Below are 11,453 nucleotides of genomic sequence, written 5' to 3' on the forward strand. Positions count from 1 at the left end.
TAAAAGATTTGTTGCATCAGATACGTAAAAGCCACAAAGGCAACACTCGGCACTCGGGGTATTTCTCTGTTGACAAACATAGACGTAATTTCAACTAAATAAGATATAGTTTTTTTTTTCTTTTTGAAGTACAGCAAGCGAAAACGAAATAAATTATATATAGAGTGCATTTCAAGGATTGTGCTTTATCTTTATACCCATTTTCAGACGCTGTCATTTATGTTCAAAATTGACGAGTTTTTTCCTTTATGTTTTCATATCATACACATTTTGTCCTTTAAACCTAACCCAGTTAGTTTTTTTCAGTTAAATTTGGTCATGTGCTTTGCACATGAGGGCATTTTTGTCAATTCAAAGGTTGCAGAAGCTTTGAGCTGTAAATCTGCCGTTGAACTGACCATTGAATTGACAAAAATGCCCTCATGTGCAAAGTACAGGACCAAATTTAACTGAAAAAACTAATTGGGTTAGGCCTAAAGGATAAAACGTGTATGATATGAAAACATAAAGGACAAACTCGTCAATTTTGAACATAAAGGGCAGCACCTGAAAATGGGTATAAAGATAAAGGACAATCCTTGAAATTCACTCTTATATATATGATTACATAAACAAACGAACTTGGTAATTATATTTGTAAAACGAGGGATCCATAGAGCCGAGATGTTGTGACCCGCTGAGCCGTTTAAGATAAAGACGATATTTCTGCACCAAATACGTACACTCGTTAACAACTTTTTTTATAAAAAGTGAAGAGTAAAATGCCAATTTTGCCCTAGGTTTGGCCAGTTTTGCGACTTTTGTCCAAATGTTTGCTTTTTTGCATCTGGACCCAAAAGGTTTGAAATCTTGCCATTTTCATCCGGCTCCATTAAGGCGTGGATATTTTCGTCTTTTTTGTTAGCTTAAATAGCAGTTCGATTTTTTTCACTTTATGTACAAGCATTTAGCATAATGTACAAGTATTCAAAAAAAGACTAAAACACCCTTTAAGTTAACAAAATGGACAAAAAGACCTCTGCCTTAATAGAGAAAAATGGATGGAGTTAACGAGCCGGGTGAAAATGGCAAGATTTCAAACCTTTTGGATCCATAAGCGGAAAAACAAACCTTTGGACGAAAGTCGCAAAACTGGCCAAACCTCAGTGACGAAATTGGCGTTTTACTCAAAAGTAAATAAATTTAAAATTTCGAAGCTACAAATTTCAATTTGTTGAAATTTCAAGATACCTGAAGATGACTGGCCACATTTTCTGTGCTTATACCCGCAACGTTCATTAGCTCCAAGATTTTCTTTGGAACAGCTTCTAAAGTAGCATTATTATATCACAATTTAAATCAAGGTTATGTTGTAAAAACACATACAAGTGTAAAAGAAAAGTAAAAAAACGAGTAAAAAAATTCTTACTATCGATCCCACCGAGCTGGTTAACTGCTGCCATGAACTGTCGATGAAGTTTGAGTCCAAACAACACGAGGCTTTTTTGAAGAAGAAGACTCGTCTCGTTCCTCAGATTCATCCTCGTCATCTTTCCTCCTCTTTTCATTTTTCCAATTATGCCCTCGTTTGCAGAAGACGTATAGCCAGCTTCTGCCGTAGCTTTCTGATGTTGGTCAACATCATCTGCGCTTGTTAACGGCTCGAAATCTTTCCACTCGTTTTTCCGTCTTTTAACCACGTGTTGCCATATATTACGTAACGCCTCGAGACGAACGGGTTTTATTAAATAATCACATGCACCGTGTGTAACGCCCTTCGTTACTACACTGCTGCTATCGTCCACTGACATCATGTAACACCCCGTAAATATAAATCTTTATATTAAAAATTTAAAAGTATAAATAAACAAGAGTCAACCAACTAGGAATTTAAACCTAGTTAATTACAAGTCTTGAAATAACTCATAATAGGGTTAAAACACTCAAACTTAAGGATAAATCAAAGTTGAGGGTTTAAACTTGTCAAAACTGAAACTTTGATTACTAATAGTAATCAAAACAAAACCAAACACCCCAAAACTGGATGTCTGGTCGAACAAAGGGCAGGGGGCGACCATAAGGATTTCTTCAAACCCTAGTTTCATAGCAAATCTCCAAATTGAAGCTTCAAATCTGCCCTAAATCAAGTCTTGAACATAAATTAGTGATCCCCTTGTAGTAAGGATCATAAAGGTATGTAAAATTTTGGTATTTTGTTCCATTTTGAATTTTAGGTTAGATAGGAGAAACTGAAATTTGGCCTAAATATGTGATGCATGAATGAATCTGAAGTAATATGATGTTTAGGGTTAAACCCTAGATGATTATTTGTGAAAATCATTGTATGATACTTGAAGAAATTATAATCACCATTGTAGGTGATTTATGATATTGTAAAGACTAGACAAGCACTAGGATTATGATTTCTAATCTAGTGAAAAGCTGAGTTGTATGATGAAATTCAGTATTTTGAATGTTTAAGTGTGTAAAATTTGCTTAATTGAAGTGAATTTAGATGTAAATAACATGTCAAAAACCTAGTAATGGTTTATGTAAAAATCTGATCACTAGGTGTTTGTAGAAACGCCTAAGTAAAGATCAAAGTGTTAGTAATCGGACAAAACGCAGATTTGATTTCAGTAATATATTGTCCGTTATTGTGTATAAAAGAGTTCTAAAATTTGATATGAACGGAACTCTTTAGGTAAAGAATCCGGGTCATCTAGTGGACAAGCCGGGGGTGATATACGCTTAAAGGGTGCGCTTTGAAGGTACGTAAATTATAGTTTCGCTAAATTTCGTTTATGTTAAGTCCATGTCGTTACATCGAAAATTTGTAAACAAGGAAAAACTCACTATGTCACAAAAGTGACAAGGTGAATTAGACAAGTAAAACGGGTAAAAAACAGGAGCCCTTATCAAGGGATGAAAACTCGGAACATTCACTTGTTGAATGAGTCCGGAAAGCATGGTTAAGGTCGTGAAAATAAGCATGATGACTATAGCACAAGCGACCCTCGAGAGGAAGCAAATGCTCATACTTGATAATTGTAGAAGCATGGAAATAGTCCTAGGCTTTGGGGGTGGTATAATGCAATCTTGGGTAATGGGTTGGATAAACGAAACAAGGAAATCACGGACAAGCCGTTGGCATCTCGGTTTCCGTGATGTAAAATTTACATGGTTAGGTCCGAAATTTTATTACAGACTCATAGGAAAAAGAACCAGTAAAAACGGACCACCGAGTAATGAGTTATGACCTTTTAAAACTGGAAAATAGTGAATTTCCGGAACTGGGCAAAAATGAAGGTTTTAAACCTGCACCTGCTGGAAAATGGGTTCCCCCCGCCACGCGGAGGAATCCTTTGAAGCCCCCGCGACTCGCGGGAACCGTCGCGACACGCGAACGGTGCAACTCATTACTCGGTGGTCATAACTCACATTTTGAATGCTTCCGCGATTATCTATTCAAGCTAGATGTTGATGTTGTTTTTGAAACATTGTTAAATATTATGTTTTAAACCAGTTAGTACGCTTTGTCACTTTTTAACTTAACTTTGTAAAAACCAAGAAAACATGTTTTGTTATATAAAATGTATGTATTTTCCATGAAGAAATATTAAGATTTGCAATGAGTTTACACATCACTGTAAAATTAACCATTGTATGAATCGAATGATGTTTGGCTAACGACTAATACCACGGGTTATACAAATTTGTTAACTATTCTAATCGAAAAATCCTAAGACATTTAACTGTTCCAATCGAAAAAGCATGATTTCTGACTGATAAATTATAGCTTTGACTATCAAAAATTAAAAGTCAACAACATGAAGTGACCGTTAATTAGACAAGAGACAAACAACATGCATTTAACAATATCAACAACATGAAGAAATTCAACAAAACTCACCCAACCAAAACATGAACATCTAAACACCAAACTAAACCGCGATAAACACGAAGAAACTAAACGGAAAACATCAACTTACTGATACAGGGAGGTCCATTTCTAGCCCAATATGTTCAAGAAGCTTGAATCCATCCATATCCGACATATACACATCACTCAAAACTATATCAAACCCACTTTTATTCTCCCTCAACAATGACAAACCAACCTCAGCCCCATTGCATGTAGTCACTACAAATCAACAACCACAATTCAACACCACATACAAACTATATATAATTAGTTAATTACATAACCAATAAACCATTAACAAATCCCATTAATTAAAATTCAACATCAAATTAGCCAATTACATCAACCAATTAAAATTCCACAACAACCCCTAAAAAGATTGTAAAATTGTACCTTCATAGTTGCATTTTTTCAACATTTTTTCTAGCATGACAAGACAAGTGGGGTCATCATCTACAACAAGAACACGGAGACCGGCCGGAAACTTTTCCGGTACACCGGCCCCGGCGACTGACTTCCACGACGAACAACTTGAACCAGGCAGCATTAATCTTTAATCTTGAATAATAATAATAACACTAACCCAATTGAAATTAAACAAATATTCAAACGGCTGTGTGAATAAAAGGTTTTCAATTTCTGAGTATTTGAGGTTTATATTGCTTCTTGTTAGACCACCCGTAGTGGTTAAGAAAAATAAGGCCCCCACCATGGGGTATTATCCGACACGTGCCAGTCCAGTAGCATGGGGCGTTATTGCAAAAGTGGCGTAGTGGGAATAATGCCAAAATAATGCCCCTTCTAATCATTGAAAAGGATTTAAAAAAAAAGAAAATTACACTTGGAATACTAATGCCCATTCCCATTGGCCAATCTGTCACACCCCCAAAATCCACATGCGGAGTACCACCGCTTGGGGGCGCGACTGACCAGGATCCAGCCACCAATTATACTGAGCAATTTAATTAATAGCAAAGTAATATTCACCAACCACAGGGTTAGCAAATATCTTAATCAAGTTCAAAAGTTTTAAGTTCAAATAGTAACATAAGTAGCGGAAGCGTAGACAAAACAGTTTAAAACAAAGTTCATGGTTCAAGTTTATTTATAACCCAACACACGGGTTAGACGACCACTACACATCCACAAGCTGCAAGCTCCTGAGTCACTGGGTACCTGCAAAGCATGCAGTAGGGTATCAACATAATGTTGGCGAGTTCACGAGTTGTCCAGTTTTTAATCACCAAAAACTTGTTTCACCAGTTAATTTATCCGTTTATACATGCCATGGGGAGCTACCCCAAAGTAAGCGACTAAACTGTTTTTCCAATACCGAATACTAATTAACCCCACGTTTCCGCAGTGCCCGGTTTGCCAATGTTCTATCATCATTGACGGTTGTCAGAGTCTATTAGTTCATGCCCGTTCCCAGTAACAAGGGTTGGTGTGAGGCTGGTTAGACCTAAATAGCGCTATCAACTAATAACCCGTTCGCCAGACCCCGGCGACTAATCGGTATAATGTAGTAGGGACTTAAGTGATAGAGTTTCGTTTAGTGTTGCTTGTTGCATTCCGTATAAACCGTAATTAACCAAGAGTTCCCAGTAACAAGGGAAAAAAAGTAAGTTTGTTCCCATTAACAAGGGAAGTAAGCTTGTATCCCTCACAGGGGGATAGTGTTGTTTTTAGTTCCGTTTCCCAATCCACCGGGAATGCATGCTTTAAGTTGTGAACTCACCTTGGGTTGCTCGGCAGACCGTTTACTTGGTCAAGTGCGTTGGTCACCACGTCCTAACATGGTTACCAGCATAGGTCAGGTTTGGGTACAGGAGGTTCACGTATATTCTACACATAGCTAACACATTGCAAGCATATATATACACACCAAGTTATCGAGCCTGTTCTAAAACTTAGGCAGTTAAACAGTAACAGTCAACACCTAACATACAATTCATAAGTGTTATTGGGCCTGGCCAATCATACTAACAGTTAACAGCATCACAGAATCCAAATAAAACAGTATGCACAGTCCACACACTTTTGGCCCAATAACGGAGACAAGCAGCCCAGTCTAGCCTAGGTGGTCTCGACTCGAGAACAAGCGGTCTCGAGTCGCAACCAGGAGATCTCGAGTCACGAACATCTGGTCTCGAGTAGTGCTGGAATGAGTCGCAACCTCAGGGGTATCGAGTCCAGTCTCGAGTCGAGATCATGAAGTCTCAAGTCGAGACCTTGCCGGTCTCGAGTTCTTGCAGTCTGTCTCGAGTTGTCACGTGTTGGTCTCGAGTCGCAACCGGAGGTCTCGACTCGCAACCACGGATACGTGCACCTGAAGTTCTTCTAGAACCTCTGATGTACTAACCAATAGAATTGCAATTTCATGTAATTGTGTACTATCCAATCAAATCACACAAACATGTTTTCTTGTCTAATTGCTAATCAAAATAGATCAAACAACCAGATTTCAAATATTCACAACAACATTCAAACAGTTCATCATATGTTCATATCATATTCAACACATATTTATAATGTTCTTCATGAGATCATTCAAGCATGAAAATTTGCGATCAAGGATCATATGAACATATGTTCTTGATATCAAGTCAAACTTGCAACATATCATCCAACACAACATTTGTTCTAAAATGCCTATCATGAATCGGATTGCCAAAAATCATCCTAAGTTGTTAATCATTTATCATTCAAAACAATCTTAGCAAGACATTCCACACACATCATTCATCATCATTTTAATCATCCAAGGCAAACATTCTATTCAACAACTCATTCATTCAATCAAGGTAGTATCATCAAGTATTCTAAAATCACCTTAAAGACCAAATGAGCCACAAAGTACTAACCGGCTAGATTTAAAGATATAGAGGATTGATGAAGGGAGCTGATCCGAAAACCTTGATGCTACCGGTTGAATCCGAGAGAGAGGAGAGGGTGATGTTGATAGAGTTTTGTTGAGAGGGTGAAGAAGAGTGTGTAGGAGTGAGTGTAAGGGAATGTTGCAAATGGTGAAAAAGTGGCAAGGTTGGTCATCCTCATGGGTTTTATATCCGGACCGAGTTGGTGCACCCTAGTGGGTTTCCGAGCGGCATGGCCCAACTGTTTAATGTTCACTCGAGACCAAGTGGTCTCGAGTTGGGTTCATGGTCTCTATATATATTTATATAATCTTAAAGAGGAATGTCGGTGGACATTCCTCTTTAACCCCTCAAAGTTTTTTTCAAAGTTCATTTTTACCCCTTAGCCATTGCTTTTTGACATTCAAGTTTTTCAACTTTCATTTTCATCCCTTTTTTAGGTCCTTTAGTTTAGGCAATGTAATTTTCAACCCCTTAACTTTTTCTAAACTTTCTAAAATGTCACTTTGACCCCATTGAGAGTATATATATTCTGTTTTTTTCTTAATACACTCGGTCGTTAACTTAAAAAAAAATTGTTATGTGCTTATTTTTATGTACGTGTTGGTATAAAAAAATGTGTTGGTCTACGTTTCGATGAAAAAAATTGTTTGAAAACAAGTCGGATAAAATATAATACATTTTTGTGCTTACTTTTTTATGTATGTTTCGATGTCAGTTTTGCTCAGAAACTATTCAGGTCAAATATAATACGTCTTGATTTGACAAAATAAATTCAAGTTGGTCTACATTTCGAAGAAAATTTTGTTTTCAATTATAATACGTTTTCGAGCATACTTTCGATGTACATGTCGTTTGCTTAAAAATAATCGGGTCAAATACGATTCGTCGATTAAATTCGATTTGGTCTACGTTTTAACGTAAAGGGTCGCTAATAATCTATATATAATCACGCCGCATAGTCGGTACAATATTCGAGTTTGTCTACATTTCGACTCAAATTTCATATACGTTTTCCTATAAGTTCGAGTTTGTCTACGTTTTAACGTTAACTTGGTGTACACTTTTGTGGTTTATTTTGTACATTTCCTACATATGATTCAAGTCGCATATTCGTTTTGACTTGATAGTATTCGAGTTAGTCGGGTCGCGTATAATATCTTATGATTGTATGGTATAAATTCAATTTACTTTACGTTTTGATCGAATCACGATGCTTATATAGGTTAAACTGAATTCAATCATACGCATAACGCTTGGACTAATTCATTTGACATTTACGAAGTACCCGTGCCGCAACGCGCGCGGGTCTTATTACTAGTGTATATATATATAACTATGTATATCATACGTACACATTGTCAACACATAACTTAGCAAGAGGATCACATAGCATATCAAGATCAACACCATTTTTCATTTAATAATATGTATACACACGATGTCACTACAAGATAGTTGCTCGGGAAAACCTAGAGTGTCACACAGTCAAACTTACCCTTACACTTGTTGAGCGTTTTAAATAAAACGCCAGGCAGCTTTTTTTCAAAAAAATTACAAAATAACGCCCTATGTAGTGGGGGGAAGGCGTTTTTGGGCGTTTTTTTTAAATTTAAAAAAAAAACGCCCCACTACACATGTTATGAGAGTTGATCGAGTTTCCTTTTTTATTGTTTTTGTTTTTATGTTTTTATATGTTTTCATTGTGTGTTAATGGTTAATATGTTACCTTTATTTGATTTGGGTATTTTTTTTGTTAAAAGTTAGAACGGTTATCTTAGATTTGAATGAATTTGTTCTTAATAAATCGATTTTTTTCTCAATGTGTATATTTTTTTCACTCATTTACTAAATAATTTTTTTTCTATAATAAACATGTTCTTTATTGGTAAACGAAGATTTTTAGTTTTTGTACCTTTGTATAGATGGATATAGATTTTTAGTTTTTGTACCTTGGTATCTTAATTTGACATCTATTAATTTTGTTGTGTGTGATAATTTATTATCAATTAAATAATTAAAAACAGGATGTTTGATTGATTAAATGTTAAAGAGCTCTCTAGACTATAGTCCTAGAGTGAGATATTCTTTCACTTATTTCAATTTCAAATATATTTATTATCAAAGTCAATTTTTTTTTACTTTTTCTTTACAAGTCAACTCTTCAAGTTTTCACAAACCAATAATTTCTTACTGTACTTTTCAAGTTTCTATATATCTTTTAATTTTTTTAAAACAACTCTTTTAATTCTTTTAATTAAAAATGAGTCACATATATATTTTTTTAAAGACAACTTTAACCGTTCAAAAACCATAGCTTAATATCCATTTATCCTCGTATCCTAGAAAAACACATTATAAATGAGTCACTGATGAATTTTTCTTTAAAAAAATGAGTCATTGATGAGTAACCAAGTGAAAAAATAATAATAAGGTATTATTTTCAACCAATCAAAAACCAACCGTACGTGCATATATAATTTATTATTTTTTAAAATTAAATTTCGTTTATAGGTATTCGGGTCTTGTAAAGAATTGATGTTGTCATACTCGCTCGGTGTTGTCATCATCAAAAGAAGGTCGAATAAAAGACCTTGTGGTTTCGTGTATAGGGTTGTGCTCCAATGTGATCGTGGCGGCGAATATAAAGTTAAGGATTCAAGTAAAATTACCGGCATCAAAACTTTATTTATGGCTCCCCTTGTTCCCACACCCCCTATATGTTATTTTCACATCCGCTAGTGTATAAAATATACGGCCCGTATAGAATGTTTTTGAATAAGAAAATGCGCAGAGAATGTTTTTTTTTTATTTTACCATATACGGCCCGTATAATGTTATACGAGCCGTATACATGTTTATACGATTTGTAAAACGTATACGGCTCAAAGGATTTATTTTGGGAGGTTTTTGATGTTACCAAATGTATACGGGCCGTATAACTGTATACGAGCCGTATATAAGGATGTTTTTTCAAGTATCACGTTTTTTCAGTAAAAACACCATCATTCTAGGGTTTCTAAATTCTTCATCACCTTTAACAACGTTGATCGGAACACGCTGCTTAAATCAGCGCACAAGTAGAGTAACGTTACCGATCAGTCCGTTGATCGAGTAACTAGTAGAAGGACCCGACACAAACAAGTTCTCCACAGTTTGTTATTCAGATCTATATTCGGTCATCTTTCCAAACTACAACACACGATAACTTTAAACTTTATAGTGTGTGATTTGACCAGGAAATGATTGGAGGTGATTGCTACTTTTAATAAGCTGTCATAGTTGTCAAATTCGATTTCAACAAATCTTTTCCTTTTCCTTCAATTTCTAGAACATTCTCCATAACATGAAGACGTGTCGGGTTCTTCTACTAGTGGTATTTTAATGAAGTATTGAAGATTGAATGTGCAAACCGCAATCGTTTTTTTACTACGGAAACGGTGGCTATGCGAAATACAAACCGCAATCTTTTGTGACTATGGGAAACACAAGTTTTCTTTTTGAGCTTGATGGATGTTCGTTATCTCAGTTGAGGCGGGCATTGTTTAAATCTGAATATAAGTAGATGTTACGTGTAACTTCATTAAACCAAGAACAAAGCCTATTTTCGAAACACATGTGTTCGTATCAGCGTTGTTTATCAACCTGTGTGAGCATTGGAAACCCGACAAACAGTCTTGACAACTATGACAGCTTATCTATCTGTGTGTGTCACATCCATCCTGTTATAGCAATCGATATGATTACTTTTACAGATTTTTTTCTAATTAGCGTTGTTAACTACCAAAAGAATGCATGCACAAATAGTTCTAGTGGACGAAGCAAAGAGACCGTTGTGTATCTGAATCAGGTTCTCAAATAAACACTACTAAAGATGAGTTGGTGATAAATACCAGAGCTGTTATCTCGGTTGTTCAGTACTTTCGTGATAAATACAATGTTCATCTTCGTTATCCTTTGCTTTCTGCAATTTAAGCAGGCACGGATGCAAAACGTACTGTTTCAAAACACATGTAGACGAAAATAATAAAACAAGCAGGCATTGATTTTGCCAAGATTGAAGGAAAGAATCTTATACGGCCCGTATACAATCATCGTATACATTGTATACGATCAGTTAAATTTTTTTCACATGCTGTATACGGTCGTCTAATAGTATACGGCCCGTATTTTGAAGGGTAAAAAATGATCTGGTAATTTTTTTCACATGGTGTATACGGGCCGTATAATAGTTCTTAGGGTAAAAAATGGTTTATTCTCTTTAATCTATTAGAACGATCCAAAAAACGAAGAACAAAGTCAAAAATGTGATCAAACTTGGACATCAGACGTAAATCTTGATTCAGATCTCTATTCGGTCATCTTTCCAAACTACAACTCACGATAAGTTTACACTTTATATAGTGTGTGATTTGACCGGTTGTATTCAGTTATTTCTGTTGATCCACAAATTCCAACAAATCTTTCACTCCAGTACTTGAAACTTGAGCGCAGTACTTGAAACTTTAGCGCAGGAATCAATTCAAAACCCTCACCCTCCCCTGTCTCTCTCTCTCTCTGTTTCTCAAAATCAACCAGAAAACCAAAGGAAAAAGGGCAGATAATGGCTGATGGTTCTTCGTTGAGGAAACCAAACGTAGACGGAGATGATAGGCCTGGTAACCGGAAGAGAA

General features: G+C 35.9%; 1 pseudogene; it reads right to left on the bottom strand.

The window, feature by feature from the left end:
• Nucleotides 1–522: 522 nt before the first annotated feature.
• LOC110906258 lies at nt 523–4,599 on the bottom strand (annotated as a pseudogene).
• Between the last annotated feature and the right edge of the window lie 6,854 nt (nt 4,600–11,453).

This window comes from Helianthus annuus, chromosome 14 (assembly GCF_002127325.2).
Source record: "Helianthus annuus cultivar XRQ/B chromosome 14, HanXRQr2.0-SUNRISE, whole genome shotgun sequence".
NCBI lineage: Eukaryota > Viridiplantae > Streptophyta > Magnoliopsida > Asterales > Asteraceae > Helianthus > Helianthus annuus.